Below are 20375 nucleotides of genomic sequence, written 5' to 3'. Positions count from 1 at the left end.
CACTATCGGTACTCTGTTGAATCTCTCAGAATCTTTTTCTACTCAGACTTTGCCATGTTTGACTTCTTCTCACTCTCTCTTTGCTCTCCTTCACTCACTGCTGCCTTCTTATCGGTTCTAACACTACCGGTTCACCCCACTGTCAAGCTCAGTGACAGTCTATCGGTTGCCTTAACCTTGCCAGTTGAACTCTTCTTACCGGTTCTCTCTCTAGCACTCAGTCACCTTTGTGATTGTTGATGGGCTCTTGATTGACTAACTCTTTGGTTTCACTCCCTTCACCGACGTGACTCTCTTGTGCAACAACAACATATCGGGTCTTCGATCTGCACATTTATACCTCTGCATTCCCGCCAAAACGGACATTCAAACCTTGGTGTGCTAGGGTTCCTTCCACCAATCATGAGGCGTATCAAATCAGATCTTGCTTGGGGATTGACAACCTACAGCAAACTAGACATCACCGCCAATCTCGCTGCTTCCAATACACGTTTGATATTTTTAGCAAACACGGCAAACTGATCATTGACCTGTATCTGCCAATCACATCGAATGATCTCTCGGTTTGCAACTCCAAATCTGATCTGCACCAAGACATCCTACATTGATCGTTGCAACACAAACATCAACCTTTTGATCTGCCTTGAGCCGCATCCTTCTGCTTGTTTACCTCACTGGGTAAACAGGAAGAATACAGAAATCGAACAGCAATGTACAATGCAATTATAAAAGAAGTACCAGAATAAGCTTTCCATTAATGTCAAGGGATGTTCATACTATATCCGTCGTCACCATTACATGTCCTCCAACACCCGGAGATGGTACAATATATGACAGCCGAAGGGGTGCGACACAACCGTCGCGACTCCAACTACCTACCCGTCGGCTAACTAACTATTGATAATTAACATTACTAACTATACACTTTTTCCCGATAACATCATCCCCCCCAAAAAAGAAGTCGTCTCCGACGACTAACAACAAAATGGAGACAATGTAATATAAATATACAACCAAGTGAAAGTCAAGGAGGGGGCTGAGGAAGCGTCCCTGAAGTCGAAGGGTGAGAGGCAGGTGTCTGGGCCGCCAGGCGGGCGCAGAGCTCATAGACCTGCTGGGTGCGTGCTGCCACATCCCGCTCTGCCACCAACACCTTCTCTAAGGCAGTCTTCACCATAAGCGCAGCCTCCAGTAGCTCCTTCTCCTTGGTATCGGCCGACTCTGTCATGCGAACCAACTGGGCCTGAACAACATCTAACTCCTGCTGGACGAGACTCCGCGCACTCTGCTCCTCCGAAAGACGGGTGTCCACCGCAACCTTCTCTGCGCGGGCTGTCTCAAGCTGTGCGACCAACTCTGATCTCTCGGCTGCCCATGAGGCTTGTTGTCTGGCCATGTCCTGCTCTAACTCAGCTCGAGCAGCCTCGCGAACCGCAGACTCATGCTGTGTCTGGCGTAAGGCATAGTAGGCCTCCCTGTAAACCTGCTCAATCTCCCGGACGAGAGTCGTCACCCTACTCTCCACGACGGGCTGAGGCACACGCCAAGCCTCCAACATCGCATCCGTCTGGGTAACTGGCCACCCTCGCGCCTCAAAACATGAAGTGAAAGCTGCTGGACAGCCGTCTCGCATAAACTGGAGGACCTGCTCTAATTCCTCCACAACCTGCTGCAGAGCTCGTGTCTGAGCCGCGACCACCACTCGCCGACCCCTCATCACCATATCTGCCAAATAAACCTCAATATCCTCTCCATCTAGCCCCGATGTAGGTACAGGAAGCCCACGTGGTAACTCAAAAGTCTCCTCAACCACACCTGCTCCATCCTGCTGGCACAATGGTGTCTCCCCCGCCCCCTCAAGTGTAGCAATCGCCTGCTCTGGGCCGGTAGGAACACCCTCTCCAAGGACCTGTCCCTCTGCTGGTGCCTGCGTCTCCGCCGAGGAATCCTCCAGATCCACCACCTCAGTGGGAGGCTCTCGCCGAGGTGAGAGTACAACTGCTCCTACGGTTGGCATCACTGTCATCTGGAATCTCCGGGTCAGCCAACTCCCCATCGCTGCCACCGATGGAGCTGCACTCAACACCTCCGACCCTCTCTCCCCCTTGGAAACATGTCCTGCGATGGGCTCCTCCAGCAAGGAGGTAGCAACCGTCACCACTGCGTCGGATCCCACGACGTCCAGTCGCACCTGAGGCTCCGTCTCAACCATCTCCTCTGCCACGCCTCCCTGTGGTGGACCACACAACTCTACCGTGCTGTCAGTACATGCCTCTGCGGGAGTTGGTCCTGCGGCTGGTGCACAAGCCTGCTGCGGTGGTATGGCGGAAGGTGCTACGGCCGGCTGCATGGGCCCGAGTGTAACGGGCGTGCGGCTCTGCCCAAATGCCGGAATCGAAGTACTGCCTGCCGACGACCCCACAAGGGTGCCAAGTGGGAGTGTGGGTGGTGCAAACAACACTCGCTCTCCGGCGGGTTCCATCCTCCCCTCGTCTGTGGGTCGACTACTACTGTCATCCTCATCCTCCGAATCCTCGGAATCCTCTGCACTGCTAGAAGTTTCTCGCCCACTATCTGGTTCTGCTGCGGTGGTCTCTAATACCCGTTTCCGCTTCGCGGAAGAGTGTCCAATATCCAGATGTCGCCAATGCATGATAGGAGGCTCACCCTCCGCCAAAGGTCCCTGTGGCCTAACTTCCAACTCGGCCTCTGGCACTGCTTCCCGCGTAGCCTCCAAAAACAGTCCAATGGCATAGTGGGGCATATAAAAGGTGCGCTGCTCCATCATCAAGAATGCGCACATCCGCTCTGATAACAAGGTAGCCCAATCATACACTACACCGTCCAGTAACCCGTTCATCAATATGATCTGTGGCGAAGCGATGTCGAATGCCCTACCCGACCCTGTCAACCTGCTTTTGATGACGTCCATTATGCATCGCCAATGACCCTCTGCGACAAAGGACCTACGCATCCCACGACCCTTCGTGGCGTCTACGATGCTCGCCATCTCTGCTGGGGTCAAGTCTCGCGACACTCGCGTAATCCAATGTTCCTTTTCCTCCCGTGTCATCTTCGCCTTCAAGTCCACTTTCTTGCCATTTATGCCTGGGATGCCAAATACTCTCGTGAAATCTGCAGGTTTGAAGGATATGGTGATATCCTTCCCAAGATACTCAAATGTGCTCGTCCGTGAGTGGCTATCAAAGGTATCAACCATATATCGCAATGCTCCCTCGTACTCGCGAATGGCGAACACAGGCATCCGGATAGCCCATTCTACCCCTGCTTTGCGAAGACTTGTCTTCACCAAATTATCATCCGGCTTGTCTTGCCACCATTTTCGACATTCCACCCCATTCAATCCCTCAAAGGTGATATTCTGTGAAGTGGAGGTGTTCTTCCCTCGTGCAGTGGGCTGCTGTGGTGTCTTTTTCTTCTGCCTGGCTTCCATTGTGCCACCTGCTATTCGAACACCTGAAGGAAGAATACGTGCATCCGGCTTCCTATAGCTGCTATCCTGCAACTGTTTTTTCCAATTTCTTTTTCCCGCAGACTCCATTGACCACTTCTTGATTTCCCCTTGTCGGACGGAAAGCACCTAACTACCTCCTCGCAGATAGGCCGTACGGTGGTAATCCCAACTACCTCCGGCTAGTAAAAAGCTGAACAAAAAAAATCCTCTTGTCCTCCCGCACTACACCGCACGGTAATTTTGAAGAATCTTCACAATTTTATCTTGTGTAGTCAACCGCTTTAGCTTTGAACTCAATAATCGCCGGAAATTTGGAGGCCCCTCATGTCGTTGCTCAATGTAACTTGCAATTGTAATAGCATCCTAAATCAAGTGTTTTTTTTCAACATCTTCCAGAATGAGGGCTTTAGCAGGCTTGGCTAACAAATCTGTGTACTCTTGGAATGGAGATTTTGAGAAGCGAGTCTCCCTCCACAGATCGGGTGTTAAAAATCTGTTCGTCTTTGACAAACAGTCAAATGTTGCCTTGACAAAGTTCCCCCGCGTTTTAGTCGAACCGCGAAAAGACGTCCTCAATACCAGCAAACTGCAGAAACTTCTTAGGCACGCGCGCCGCCACAATACCAGCACCTCGTGGAGCCGGCACCATTCTCACCGTAACAGACCCACATTTACCCGTCACCTTAATGGGCACGGTATGCGGCTTCCCTATCTTGTTTCCCCAATAACCCCTCCTTACGGGAATAACAGACAATTTGGCCAAAATGAAAGCACCGCGAATCGCCGTAGCGACCTCCTTGCTACATTTGACGCCCAGTCCGACATGGCCATTGCAGTCACCGACAACAACGAAGGCCTTGAATCGCGTTCTCTGCCCTGCCCTCGTTTGCAAAAGCTTCTCGATCAAACATCCAACAATTTCACGGCTTCTTCCACCGCACGGTGGCTACCTTCTTTCCCTCCCTTCGGCTGCTCTTGTTTTCCCTTCGGCTGCTTTATGCGGTGTGTTTGCTTTGTCTTGTGCGGCGTTGCAAACGAAAACTTTTATTTCCCTTCGGCGTGGTGGCGTGGTGGTGCGGGGTTCTTGCTGCGTGTCCTGTTTTTCCCTTGCGCTCCGTTTTATCTCCTTCGGCGGTTTTGCGGCTTTATACCCACGCGGCTTCCACCGCATGGTGGCGTCCACCGTTGGTGGTCCCACCGCACGGTGGCTCCCACCGTCGGTGGCTTCCACCGCACGGTGGTGTCCACCTTCGGTGGTGCCACTACGTGGCCACCGTATGGTGGTCCCTTTTCCTTTGTTTTCTTTTTCTTTTTTTTTCTTTTTTTTTTTTTTTTTTTCCCATTTTTTTTTTATATATTTTTTTCAAATTTTCATATATATATATTTTTCTAATTTTCTAATTTTTTTTTTCTTTTTTTTCATTTTCATTTATTATCCGACTGCGACTGGGCGCCTCTTGTCGGGCTGCTCCTGCGCGCTTCCAACCTCTGGTGATACACTTTCAGTTTTGACCCGTTGACGCCTTCTGGAATTTCCTGTCCGTCGAGGGTCGAGAGCTTGACTGATCCATTCGCTGCGACCTCTCGGATCCTGTAAGGGCCTAGCCACTTTACTCTGAACTTGCCAAGCTTAATCTCGTTCCGTCCGTTATACTTTAGGACTAATTGGCTCGGCGTGAACCTCGCCCGCCGAATGTGTTGGTCATGCCAGTATTTCCTGCGTTGCTGGGCCACGTCTGTCACCCATTGTGCCATTGTCCGTCTTTCATCCAACTTATTTAAGGCGTATAGTCTCTCTCGAAGGCTTTCCATGTCGCCTAGCTTGTTGTCAATAGCGATTCTAAGACTTGGCACCATGAATTCGACCGGTACCACAGCCTCCTGGCCATACATCAATTGGAAAGGTGTCTGCCCGGTGGTTACTTTATAAGTTGTGCGGTACGCCCAAAGTACCGAAGGCAGACGCTCCTCCCAGTCTTCTTTTTCCACCCCACAGGACTTATAAATTACCGACACGATGATTTTATTGGTCGCCTCAGCCTGACCGTTTGCCCTGGGGTAGTACGGACTTGATAGAGAATGAAAAATTTTGAACTCGGTTGTCAGTAGTCGAACAATATGATTTACAAAGTGCCCCCCGTGTCAGTTGAATAGGTATTCCGTACTGGGTGATAATCTGTTCATAAATGAATTTCGCCGTACTAACGGTGGAGTTGTCTGCCAAAGCCCTTGCCTCAACCCATTTGGTCAAATATTCTGTCGCCACGACAATGTATCTACATCGTCGAGCGCGACTTGGTTTCAATGGACCAACGAAGTCTAACCCCCATCTTTCGAACAACTCTTGAGCATGCGACGGGTTAAGTGGCATGAAATCTCTCTTTAACGGTCGCCCAACACGCTGACATGTATCACAACTTGTCACCCATTCTCTGGCGTCATTATGCAGTGTCGGCCACCACAAGCCCGCTAGGAGGACCTTCCTTGCTGTCGTATCCGGTCCCATGTGTCCTCCAGCAGCCCCTTCATGGGCTTCTCTCAATACTCCTGGGATTTCCTCTTCCAAGACGCATCGTCGTAGGATCTGGTCAGGTCCCATTTTGTAGAGAAGACCATTTATAAGTTGGAATGTTCGGCTTCTTAATACAAGTTTCCGTCTTTCGCCTGGTGACATTTCCTTAGGAAATTTTGACGTTGACAGATATTCACCCACACTCGTGTACCAATGAGGAAGGATGGCAATGCGGAAAAGATGGGCGTCTGGAAAATCCTCGCTAACGCCTTCGGCCGGCTCTCCAGACTTGATCCGTGATAGCTGGTCGGCTATGACATGGCTCCTGCCAGGTCTGACAATGATGTTGAACGTAAATTCTTGTAACAGCAACAACCATCGACTAATCCGCCCCTGGATGATTGGCTTGTTCACCAAATACATCAACGCCTGGTGATCCACATAAAATGTGAATGGTGTTGCCAATAGGTAATGTCGGAATTTTTGGATGGAGTATACCATGCCGAGGGCTTCTCTCTCCGTCGTGCTGTAGTTCCTCTCCGCGTTTGACAAGAGTCGACTTGCAAAATATACTGGGTGGTCCAGCCCGTGGCTGCCGACCTGTGCCAGGGTGGCCCCTATGGCGAAGTTGGATGCATCGACATGTACATGGAACTCTTTGTCCCAGTCTGGGTATGTCAAGATTGGCGCACCCACCAATCGTGACTTTAACTCTTGAAAAGCCTCTTCTTGGGCCGTCCCCCAGACGTACGGCTCCCCCCTTCGTGTCAGCCTATCAAGTGGGTATGATACTTGGGCAAAGTTCTTAATAAACCGCCTATAATACCCGATGTGTCCAAGAAATGACTTGACGCCAGTGACATCGTCGGGCGCCTCCATCTCCACAATGACTCGTATTTTGTCAGGGTCCATCTTCAGTCCAGCCTTGCAGACGATGTGCCCTAGTAACTTGCCCTGAGGCACCATGAATCTGCATTTCTTGGGATTTGGGGCGAGGCGGGCTCGTCGGCATCTCTCCATGCATTCGCCAAGTGCGGCCAGATGTGCCTCCTCCGTGTTGTAAATGGACCAATCATCCAAGAATGCTTTGAAGTTTCCTACGGACATTTTATCGAAGATATGGAGGATTATCCGTTGAAAGGTAGCTGGCGCATTGCACAACCCGAATGGCATCCGGTTGTATGCATAGACGCCATCTTCTACGATAAAGGTGGTCTTCAATTTGTCCTCCTCTGTAATGGAAATTTGGTTATATCCGGAGAATCCATCCATAAATGAATAAATTTCGTGACCCGCGACTTCCTCGAGGATGGTGTCTGTGAATGGTATGGGAAATGGATCTTTAATTGTGACAGCATTCAAACACCTGAAGTCTACACAAATTCTTATCTGATCGGCCTCCTTTTTCAAGGATATCACAATGGGTGATACCCATTCACTCGTTTGGACCTTGAAGATAATCCCTGCTTCAAGCATGCGGTCAATTTCGTTATTTACCCTGGCCGCATAATTTTTGTTCATCCTGTATGGCCTCTTCCGTACGGGCATGGCTCCGGGAACCAGAGGGATCCGATGTACACAAAGTTCTTGTGGTACCCCCTTGAGGTCCTTATACGTCCAAGCGAACACATCTTTGTATTCTGTGAAGATTTTCAACGCCGCCGTCTTTAAGACCGGATTCCAGTTGTCGTCGACTAGAATATTTTTCTGTTCTGAAGTTTCCCCAAGGTTTGTAACTTGAAGTGCGGATTCTTCGTACCTTATGGGCTTACTTTTGTCAAACTGGTGCGCTGGTGCGTCATCCACAGGGACATCCCCTTCCTTGTATTGTCCGTACTCTGGCGGAAACTCGTTCATGTCAGGTCCTTCAATCCCCAACATATTGCACCCGTACAATAATTCATAGTCTTCCATTTGCCAATGGAAGAGCCCTCTCAAAGAATCCGTCTCATCCTCAGAACAAGCTTGAATTCCTAAGATGCCTTCATCATCTGGTCCCCTGCCATCTTTTCCTTCGTCGGTATCGTTGTCTCCGTCGGACTCTGACTCTGACGCCAACTCTTCACTGACCAGTTGAGTTTTGAGGTCAATGGTATACCTTCTGCCAGCCTTTTCCATGGACAAGGTGTTCTTCTTCCAATTGTGGTTTGCTTTGGCCGCCACCAACCAGCCTCTGCCGAGGATGGCATCATACCCCTTCTTCTTCAATGGGATGACCACAAAATTCAAGACGAACGACTGTGTTCCGATAGTCACTGGTTGCGCCATGAGTGTGCCAAGCGGCTTGATGCCGTGTTGGTCTGCTCCCAATAAATTAAAGGTGGACGGCCAGAGAGTAGGTTTACCCAATTTTTTCCATGTTTCCTCTGGCAAGACATTTACTCCCGACCCGCCGTCGACAATTGTGTCGGTCAGGACGGTGCCCAATATACCCATTTCCACCATTGCTGGGTGTCTACCATTATTGATCGTTAGGGTTAATGGGTCTGCCGCTGTCTCGCCAAGGTTGTCCTTGCCATGTATTGGTTGGCCTACTGGGGTTATTATTGCGGATTGCAACAATGTCGCTCGCAAGTGCGACATACTTTCCAGGAGGTCCTTCATTTTGATGGGTATTTCGACCTGTAACAGTTGGTTTATAATGTTTGTTTCTCCTTCAGAGCGAGAAGTACCCGCAAGCCTCTGTGCATCCTTGCTCATTGACATCTCCTTCTCCAGTTCCGCTCGTGCCTCCAGTGCCTTTCGTTTTTCCATGTGGGGATCTGGATAAGTGGCTGCTTTCGTCTTGGACCTTGTTATGGCGAGTGCATCTTCCGTTTCCACATTCAATAGGTTCATGCCAGATTTGGGACAATTGCCATCATCATGGTCCCCCGGACCGCACCACTTGCAAAGTTTTTGTGGTGCTTCCTCCACTGTATAGTCTCTGGCGAAATGCCCCCAGTGATTGCAAGCTCGGCATTGTATCATCGGCTGCCCTTTAGCGTCGTATTGGATTCGGCTTCTATTATTCGTATTGTTATTATTACCTCTTCCTCGCCTGTTGTTTCGGTAGCCGCCAGACGAGGCGTTGTTGCTCGCAGGCTGGGACGTGCCGGCTGACGCAGATGGTTCTGTAAAGAGAACCTGTTGGCTACGGGTCCTCATATTGTACGGACACTCCTTGATAAGGTGTCCGACAATCTGGCAAATATCACAAAATGCTTTTTTCGGACAAGACCCCTTGGTGTGTCCGTTGGTACGGCAGTCCGTGCACCATAACTCCCCTTCGTCGCCCTTGCTTGTGCTTCCTTTGGTTGCCTTTATCTCTCTCATCATTCGCTCCATATCTTTCTGGAGAGCCCGTACCTTCCGATTAGAGTCGTCATCACTGCTATCACTTTTGTCAGAAGAGGAATCATCCTCCGACGAGGATTTATTTTTCTTCTTCTTGGACGTCTTCTGTTCACTTTCTAAATCCATTGCCCTGTTATAGGCGTCGGAATATGAAGAAGGAGGTACTATCTTCATTTTTCGTCTAAGGGATTTCTTTAGACCTTCCACGAACCACCGTTTTTTCAGTCCGTCTGCCGGCTGGTTCTCCATCTTTCCTAGCAGCTCTTTGAGCCGCCGGCTGTAGGTTCGAACAGTCTCGTCCTTTCTCTGTTTCGTGCCGTAGATTTCGGCTACGATCTCATTATCGTCTCTTAGGAGACGAAACTCTGCTTGAAATTCCTTCTTCAAGTCTGCCCATGTGCCAATTTTAGCCTTATCTGTATCCGAAAACCAGTCGATGGCTACGCCCCTCAGGGTTGCGGGAAACTGTGTTACCCACTCGTCCTCATCGGTAACACCATTCGCTCCCCAAATTGTTTCACAAGTGCGACAGTGGCGGACAGGGTCTTCTTTCCCATCCCCATGGAACTTTGGAAGTTTTTGTTTTTGTGCCATACCTTGCCTTTTTACTACTGGTGGTTGTTGTCCTACTCCGGATGGGTCAGATCCTATAAGGGGTGCTTGACCGCCGTGCCCCAGTGTCCCTCCGACACTCCTGGCAGCCCCGGTGTCTTCTCCCTCTTCTGCCTCCTCCCCACTCCTTGGAGTTTTCCTAGCCTCTGGTGTGTGTGGCAAGTCCCTCAAATCCCTCAACTAAGTTTTGGTACACTCTATCCTACGGCGGGTTTCCGCAAGTAACTCCTCCCGACTCCGTGGGTGGCCGCTGGCCTCACCGTCCCCTTCGGAGCGTTCCTCCTCTCTTCGCTTATACCTCTGTCGCCTTTCCGCTTGCTGTTCAAGGATCAAGGCACGTTGGGCTACTGCACGTTCATCTATATATTGTGGCTTATTTTTGTCCTTATTCAGTGTATTGGGCATTAATTCCCAGACAACTTTCTATATAGTTAATGACATAAAAAGTAGAACACTTTTATTCATTCATAATGTGGAAGACAAGTTTATGCCAACAATATGACATAATCATTACAATAAGTGTTCTTTATTCCGCCCCGTATGGCTCACGGTTCAAATGCCCCTGACCTGGCGCCATCTCGTTCTGCTTCCCGTTCCTCGTACTGCTGCAAAATTTGTTGGCGTCGCTCGTCCTGGGCAATCTCCTCCAGGCGAGCTTGTTGTGCCAACGATGCCTGTGCTAGCAATCGGGGGAGATGGTTCATCAACCGATTTACCTCCGGACTCACTTCTAACGCTGTCCACACGGCACTTGGTGGGACTTCCGCCTCCGCCGCCTCTCGTCGCACATAGGTCTGAATGGCTACTTGGAGTAGAATCGAAAATTCTCTCGTCGCAGTGTCTTCTCCTATGTAGAGTTCTGTTTGGGCATCGTCGACCTCCGGGTTCACCTCACCAACGGGTAGGCCCATTGTGTCTGTGCGTCATCCGTGTCTCCGTGTCTCTTGTTCCCGAGTTCGTGTCGGCAACGACGCCAAATGTTTACCTCACTGGGTAAACAGGAAGAATACAAAAATCGAACAGCAATGTACAATGCAATTATAAAAGAAGTACCAGAATAAGCTTTCCATTAATGTCAAGGGATGTTCATACTATATCCGTCGTCACCATTACATGTCCTCCAACACCCGGAGATGGTACAATATATGACAGCCGAAGGGGTGCGACACAACCGTCGCGACTCCAACTACCTACCCGTCGGCTAACTAACTATTGATAATTAACATTACTAACTATACACTTTTTCCCGATAACACTGCTTGTCGGCTCGTGATTTACGCCATCGACATTAATGTCGACCAATCACCAACTACCTCATCGACAATGCACGGTCCATTTTTAACTTCACGTTTGACACCTGGACACCACGTGGCGTCTCTTTTGGCATGCACCTCAACTCAGTTATCTGTGTCGGTTTAGACTTTGTCACTGACCACAACACACAACCGGTGTTTACCTATCGGTTAACTTTCATGCCTACACTTTACTCTTCTGTCGGTGGATCACATTTGCCCAGTTACCAACCTGGTCAATCTACTGCATGCTCATCTTTATCCGATAGGAGCCTTTCACTTCTGCACATTGCTCGCTTACCGGTTGACATACTTACTGGTAACCACCTTGATGACACCATGCCATCAAACTTCAAATGTCTCCATCAGCATTCCGGTTGCACTCTCTGTCTACAATGCTCAAACCTTTCCTTCTTCTTCATTAGACCGGTTCTCCTCTCAACTGGTTTGTCAAAGTGACAAAGATATCCTTCCTTTTTTGTACCGGTAACTCATCATGCCTTCAACTTCTCTGACTGTCGTATCTCAGAGGATTATGATGCATTCCATGCATGTTGATAGATAAGCTCAGTATGACCACTTATCGGTGGAAGTGGATCCTTGTCACCTACTGACCAATGATTGGTGGGAACTTGTTGTCATTACATTGTGCTCAGTCTACTTCCGGTGTTACACCAATGTGACTTCCCTAGTTGAGCAGACACAACTTTAACCTAACATATGATCTGGTTGAGCACACTCACTGTCAGTCATCATCTTGTGACACCATCTTTATCCGGTGGGAGTACTGCTGTTTCACAACCAAACATTCAACTGCATACTGGTTGTCTGCACATTCTTTATGGATCCTCCTTGCTTTGTTACCGGTCACATGCTTACCGGTTGGCACCCATACACTACCAACACATCACTCACCGGTTGGCATTACCATAATGGCAGCTGTCTCCAATACCTATTCACCGGTCATTATCTCAATTTATGTCTCCAACACAAGCCAACACTAACTTGTGTATCGGTGACTCCAAAGACCACAATGCTGGTTGACATCCTCTTCTTTCCGGTGAAATGCTATACCGGTAACCTACTATACTAGTTGACATCAATGACAACACAATGTCAACAAGAATTACACATTTTGACATGACCATTAGATAATAAGGGTAGGTGCCTCTAAGTTTGTGCCATCACGGGTGAGTCAGGTGCATTAAATCAAGACGTGCTGATGTGGAACTCCTCTGATTGGTGAGTAGCGACTGGGATCATGACTAGGATTCCACCTTTAACTTGCACTTGTAGGCTTGATAGAACATCATTTAGGAATATATCTTGATACTCAATATTATCCAGCTGCAACAATGATGATGATTATGATCTTCTAACTTTGATTAACTTTTCTGAAACTATCCTCTTGGGGCTTCAATCATGGAGGTGCAAGTAATAGATCTTGTCTTCCTCTTAGTTTTGGAATAATGATGTTGCCTTGGAACGAATTCTTGATCGCGCAACTGCTTCTCTGTATTAGAATTCCTTCTCTATGACTCCTTGGTGCTATGAGAGTTGACATTCCTCTTGGGCATTCTATGCTTGTAAATGAAGTTTTCTTCCTTGCATGGTGATATAGATCTTACAAGCTTTCTCCTTTTGCTTTGCAATCACCATCCTCTCTCATCTGCAAAACAAAACAAACATGATATCAAATACATAATATATAACCTTGATAGTTTTTCTAAGTTGATATATCCCTTGATTTTATGTATTTTGCAGATTTGATAAGAGGATTTAGAGAGAATTCACCCTCATGAAGGAGCACTTGAAGTTGTTTTTCGCTCCTAGAGAGGAGCTCTTGAAGTTCACTCCACCCTTGATGTTTATGAAGTTACCATTGTCTTTGAACTTGCTCTCCTTCATTTTCTTTCATTCTATAAGCTCAACTTTAAAGCTTTTAGTCATTAATTGATGACAACATGATGAACTACCTTTAGGAGAGGCCTCTTTAGGAATTTTGCTCTGAGAGTGGAGCACATGAAATTCGCTCCTAAACCCCTGCTCATGAAGTTTGCCTTGACCTTGCTTCTCATGAATGATTTTTGAACTTTCACCTTTCATCTTCTCAACTCAAAATGACTCTTTCCAAACATCAAATCAGTTCAAGGTAGTGGTCTTGTAATCAATCTTGCAAATTCGCCTTCAATTAGGAACACATGGAGGATTGTTCACTCCATAACTTTTAGACTTGAAATTCGCTCTTGAAGCTTAGAACATGAAGTTCGCTCATCTCCCTCCAAACATGAAGTTCGCTCTTAGGTGCTTGAACATGAAATTCGCTCATCTATATTAAATCTCGAAGTTCGCTCATCTATATTAAATCTCGAAGTTCGCTCATGTGCTTTGATTCTTGAAGTTCACTCATGTTCTCCAATTTGTGAAGTTCGCTCATTTACTCCAATTTGTGAAGTTCACTCCTGTGCTCCAATTTGTGAAGCTCGCTCATGTGTCTTGATTTGTGAAGTTCGTTCATGTACTCCAATTTGTGAAGTTCGCTCATGTACTCCAATTTGTGAAGTTCGCTCATGTGTCTTGATTTGTGAAGTTCGCTCATCCTCTTGAAAACATGAAGAAGTTCGCTCTTGGGTGTTTGAACATGAAGTTTGTTCCAAATTGAATCAACTCAAGGTAAAGGCTCTCAAATCTCCTTCGCTCCTCTACTTCCAACATGAATTTCGCTTTGCTCCTTCATGTCATGAAGTTCACTCATATGCCTTCAAACATGAAGTTCGCTCATATGCTTGAGTTCATGAAGTTCGCTCATGTACCTCAGTTCATGAAGTTGAAGTTTGCTCCTCTTGCCTTGAAGGTGAAGTGAAAATCAAAATGAACCCTTCCTTCATTACTTCTTTGTTTTATCAATTTAATGCTTAGGTCTCTCAAGCTTTCATTCACAATACGATGTCAAACTTTCCCTATGAAGGCTTAATGCAAAATTCGCTCCTATCAAGGAACTCATGAAGTAAACTTTGCTCCATGGAAGAGTTGATCTCAAATCAAAACAATATTCACTATCTTTATTCAAATGTTCTAATTCACATTCAAATAAGGCTTTTTAAGGGAATTCGCTTCAAGGGTGATGGTCATGAAGTACACTCCTAAGGGTATGCACATGAAGTGAAGGTTATAACTCACTCATTTCACACCTCACACAAGGCTATCCACCTGACTCTTGGCTTTTGACCACCTGCACCCCTCTAATGCAAAGGCTAATAGGTAAGGATTCTAACACTACCCTAGAAAGTAGGAAAAATGTGGGGGTGCCCATTTGCAATGGGGCGATTTGTGAATACCTCACAACAACATTGAACCTTGATACATAACAATGACAAACTATGTGAGCTTTAGCATAAGAGATTTGGTCAATGTTGTGACTTCCTCACACATCACCCCATTGCAAATGGGGATCACCTTTTTTGCTTGCCTGGCCTAGTTGCTTTGGTGGTGTAGGGTTTTGATGTAGCAACAATTCGATCTCAAAGTGGCCATGATTGAAGAAAACTTGCATCATTCAAACAAGCTCTCAAGGTCCCAAAAGATGAACTTCGCCTTAAGCAGTTGACATTCGCCTTTCCAAGGTTAATAGAGTGAAGATCAACCTAGGAGTTTTAGAAGACATCCTATATTCCAGCTCAGGTTGCTAAAAAATTCTAGAGGCTGCCCTGTGAATTGATATAAGTTGATGATGAATACAAATAATAAAATTTTCCAAGTATAAAACATGTACATCAACTTAATTAATTGGGAAAGTTAAGACTTTGAACCTCTAGGGATGTAAGTTGAAACCATTAAGTGTAAAAATCAAACCCCAAGGATGGAAGTTGGGAATCATCAAGTCAAAGCTGAACCTTTAAGGGAATGCGTTGGATAAATGGTAAGGTGAATTTGAAAGGGATCTGAACATAAACAGTTGGGAAGTAAGTAGGATCAACCTTTTCACAAAGATGAGAACATGACACTCCCAAGTCGCAAAGATGGAGGTTTAATGAATCATCAAGTCTCAAAATTCAAACCTCTAGACTTGCAAGATTGGCGGAATCGCTAAAAAATGAGAAGTACGAATAAAGAAAGATTGTTGAAGTTGGAAGAATGATGGATGGAAAGATGAAGCTCGCTGGAAAGAAGATGAAGGGTGAGTTCGTTGATCAAATAAGATAACAAGATCGAACCTCGAGCATCAAGGTTAAAATCATTAAGTATCAATATCAAACCTCCAAGGATGAGGGTTAAGATCAAAATCGAACCTCGAAGGATGGAAGTTGAAACTATAAAAAATTAAAATCTAACCTCCAAGGATGGAAGTTGAAATTATTAAGGATGAAAATCAAACCTCCAAAGATCAGGTTGAAATATCAAGCATGAAATTCGAACCTCCAAACATGTAAGTTAAAAGCACTTGAGTATCAAAAGAAAAGAAAGGTGAATTCGCTAAAAGAAGATGTTGATATGAGACTTTTAAGTTGCAAGGATAGGAGTAGAAAATTATCAAATTGAAATTAAATCCCTAAGGATGCAAGTTCACTGAAAGGAATGAAGAATGAATTCACTAAAATCAAGGAATTAAAAACTGACATCTCCCAAACATAAGACATCTAAGTTGCAACGGTGAGGGTTGGAACAAATAAAACAAAATTCGAACTTCCAAGCATAAGAATTGAAGCCCAAATTGAAACCAATCTCAACCTAGACAGCTGGAGGTTAGAATCGCATGGTTATAATCAATTCCAACTTAAGCGCTTTCTTCTACCTATTTGTCAAGTCAGCCCTCTAAAAGGGAGGAGAATAAATGTGATTTTGAAAGCCTTAATATGCTAAGCGGGCCTTTCTAAGAGCACAAAGGGGTGCGACTCATGGAGTTAGAACATATATAGGTAAGAGGATGCACTCATTCTTCCATAATTCACAAACAAAATTTGCATTCGCAGCCCCATAAGCAGAGATTAGATTCCAATCAGATTTTCTTCAAGCTTTGATAGGCGAAATTGAAGTAGAATTACTCCAAGAAGAAAACATCGACTTCTCCTAAGAGAGACCTACCAACCTCAATTGAAATATTCCCCTTATTTTTTTTTGATTTTTCCAAATTACAATCAACACAACACTCGTTAGGGTTAGGAAATGAAAACCAAATGCTGCTGAAAGTAACCCTTCCACTTTCTGATCACCGAGAGCCCAATCTGGGAGGGTGAGAGCATACAGTGTTGAGAGGATCTTGAGATGCCAATAACTGAAATTGATTACAATACTTGGGCAGCAAGCCAACCCCTTCCGCTTATACATCGGGATATTGAAAACAATGCAATCACTTGGCGGTAAACCAGCCAAGGACAAACCAAGAACTGAAGAATGCAATCACTCTACCGCTTATCCAGCAGGAGGACTAGAAATGGAATTCACTCAACTCAACCGCTTATGCAGTGGGAGGACAATATTACAAAATTCAAGATAGGCGGCTAAGCCAGCCTCTTCCACTTGTGCAGTGGGAACAAATGAGGAGTTTGAGAGAATAGCTTTACAATTCATTACAGAGATTTCAGAATTTAAGAAATATTACTAATCTAAGGTAGGCGGCTACACCAGCGTCTTCCACTTGTGCAGTGGGAACAAATGAGGAATTTGAGAGAATAGCTTTACAATTCATTACAGAGATTTCAGAATTTAAGAAATATTACTAATCTAAGGTTGGTGGCTAAGCCAGCCTTTTCCACTTATGCAGTGGGACAGCAAAAAGCCAAAATGTTGCTGTTAGTACTACTAACCAGCATTACAATGAATATAGAAATTGACAACCAAGTGCTGATTATGAATTGACAGCTGCAACAAGAACTCCAAACATCCTCTAACAACCCAAACAATTCACACTCTAAAAAACTCACCCAAAATCCAACTTTCGAAAATCTGATATATAAGACAGCAGGCTGGAAATGCATAACCAGCAACACCAATCCACACCAAATTGCTCTTAACTTACTCAAAACTCGCTCAACTCACCCCACAACACACCCAAACTAACAATATGCATTAAACAACCAAGTATGAATTGGAAGACATCATCAACATGACCTTAGACAGACAACACGTTTCCCAATGCACCCTTTAAAGGTACGTCTAAGCCGAAAAGTACGATTTGCATTATAAAATTGAAGACTGAAAACTAGGGGCTGAAAACTTACAAATCTCATTGCCAAATGCATAGAAAAATTTAGAGCCAATACCCATAAACAACAGGAGCCCGCACAGAGACTTAAGAGTGAAAATATGATTCAGTCATGACACCATCCAACAATTAGGAAACACACAAAACTCACACAAAAACAGAAAACCAACTGATGCAATCCATTCTCAATACGCTCTATCTATTCCTTTGAGTGAGAAATAGTCTCTCCACAGCTAGGTGCTATATCTCAAGCACGAAACTGACATAGGCTAGGAAGCTGTCATAACCCCTCTTTGGACATTGGATTATTGTGATTAAATAAATACGATAATTAAAACATTTAATAATATTGGAAAATTGTCTCATTTATGAGACTTCACCATTTTCCTCTAAAGTGAGAGGGTTGTCATAACCCCACATCCTGGTGATGTAATTAATAATAGATTTTGTGATTCTTCATCATAATAATAAATTATCATTTATTATGTAATTGATGTTATATAAAAATAATATTAATATTATAATAATACATTATTGCAAAAATAATAAATACTGCAAATCCGATCTGAAATAAAGTATCAATATTCAGTCCACTGTACATCCTGGACCTACCAGCTTGAATTAAATACTTTAGATCGTTAATTGTTCACCACCGAATTATATTCTTTAACATTAAAGTTAATTTTTCCCTAAGTCCCTGCCTTCAACAGACAACAAATAAGAGGATGTCAGAATGTCAGAATAGTGTCAGTTTTGGTCCCTTAAAACTTCATCAAACAATAACATGTTACGTCAGATGTAGGAAGACTTAGGGGCTGCATTGACTAATGATGAGGGGGCAATGAGCATCTTAAACTCACTGGTTTATTTACTTTAATCGCTTCCTTCCTTAGAGGAAATAATATGGTACCAAAGTCTTAAAATTCCACGTCAGGCTACAATCCTATGCTTTGTTAAGGCAGTGATGAAGCAGTGTCTATTAATAATAAACACAAATAGGATAATGAGCAGCGATGTAGATGATTAAATCAAAAAATAACGAAACAACGATTATTTTGGGAAATTAATAATAATAAAAGAGTGCTATCCTTTGTAATGTTAAGGATGCGATTATAAGGAGAGTCCGATTAGCAATACAAGTCAATCAATAACTAAATGGTGCGAATATCATCAAGAGCTATGAGACATCTCATCATCCCAAATGCAAGGTATAAGAAGGCACCATTATAAAGAGACAAGGGACGTGTCTCTTAAGTCACCATTCCCATCGTATATGAAGACAATCCCGATCATTTCCAAAAGGGGGGAGGGAAAAAGGAAAGGTCTTCTACGGAGAGGCAAGGTAAGTAATAGTTGGTTGCTGATATTAAATAATCATATCAGTTAATGGGGGAACAGCAGTTAATAGGTAACATCATTACTACTAGTTAATGGGTAACACTCAAAGGGTAATATGTAACGTTAATTAATAAGGGGTATTAATTGAGGTCTAGTGCACATAAATATATGTATTAATTGATTCATGGGTCATTAAATATAGGTAAGGGATTTTATATAGTTAATGGTCTTTGCATTAATATATTAAATAGGAATAGTATGTATTAATGATTTTTGGTCATTAATAGGAATAGTATGTATTAATGAATATAAAGATATAAAGATAGACAATGAATTAATATATATATATATATTGTAAAGCGGAAAATCGCGATCGAACCCTAGTCGGTCTCCCCTCTTCCAACTCCAAGGAGAGAGAAGGGAGATTCACTAGGGTTGATGGTTTTCACTTAGGGGAGAGACTTTACATTCAAAAGAGGGGTTGAAACCCACAAGATCCAATCCCACGCAATGCAAGATTGGATGCTAAATGAGTTTCAAGGGTTAAGAAAGCAAGGCTACCCTCTTTTGTAAAGAATGTGCATAGAAGAATTAAGCTAGGAATGCATAGAAAGTGACAAAGATTCGCTTATAAACTGAGATAGGAATACAGTATGAAGCTGCGGACCTGGAATTAGCAGTAAAATGTCGATACGGCGCTGTCCTGCAAATTTGAGCGAAAGTTGTCGGGACGATGGCACCCGAGCGCCATGGTCCTCCGAAAAATCCGCGAAACGAAGGGGGATCTGTTCGTCTCTGCACAAGGATTCCAGATCTTCAATTTCAGCCGTGTACCTGCAACCTACACACAGAAAAGCGAAGACGATTGGGGGGTTAGGGATTAGGGGTTTGCCTTTAGGTCAAACCCCGGTTTTGGAATTAACCAAGAAATGAGCAATGCTGTAAATGTAAATGTCTGTAATGTAAAACAAGTACTAATACCTTGTTGTAAGGATGTTTGTATCCTTATGTGCGAAGGTATAGATGTTGTATGTTGTATGTAGCATGTAGTATGTAGTAAGTGATCTCCTCTTCAATGGTTGAATCCTTGTCTTGAATGCAACACTTAGCCTTGAATGGAGACTTGAAATGATCAATTGCTTGAAGGAATGCCTGAATGCTTGAATGCTTGAGTATAGTTTCCACGCTTGTACACATATGTCCTTCTTACCCAAATGGGAGAGGAAAATGTAGTTTATATACTTGCCAATTAGGGTTAAAAGACTGATTTTTCCGACCTTAGGCCGACCAGGAAAGATAATTTCCAATTTGCAAACTAAAAAAACCCGAAGTCCCATAGGAGACCGGGCCCAAAATAGGGCCAGGGACCAGGGCGCTGGGCGCTCTGGTCCCACCTCCTGGGACAGCAGGGTGCAAAGGAGGTTCAGGCCAGGGTGCAAGAAAATGCAGTTTTTGGTGTCATAATCAGGTTTCGGGGTCTCCATTCAGGTTCCGTGTTGCGTCGCCATTGTGAAGACCGAAATGCAGTCGAAATTGCAAGTGTCGCAATTTTAGGACGCTACATTTAGCCCCCACTTTAGCGGGAGTATGTATGCTCATACTTCCGGT

At 44.9% G+C, this 20375-nt stretch overlaps 1 protein-coding gene and 1 pseudogene across 1 annotated transcript in view; one reads left to right on the top strand and one right to left on the bottom strand.

The window, feature by feature from the left end:
• The window catches only part of LOC131065568 (uncharacterized), a 178926-nt gene that overhangs the window by 28861 nt on the left and 129690 nt on the right, over nucleotides 1–20375 (top strand). The window lies entirely within an intron of this gene.
• LOC131875544 (small ribosomal subunit protein uS5w-like) lies at nucleotides 3839–4646 on the bottom strand (annotated as a pseudogene).

The sequence above is a fragment of the Cryptomeria japonica genome, chromosome 4, assembly GCF_030272615.1.
Source record: "Cryptomeria japonica chromosome 4, Sugi_1.0, whole genome shotgun sequence".
Lineage (NCBI taxonomy): Eukaryota > Viridiplantae > Streptophyta > Pinopsida > Cupressales > Cupressaceae > Cryptomeria > Cryptomeria japonica.
The sequence above is the reverse complement of the archived record's forward strand: the minus strand, read 5'-3'. Positions and strand labels throughout refer to the sequence as shown.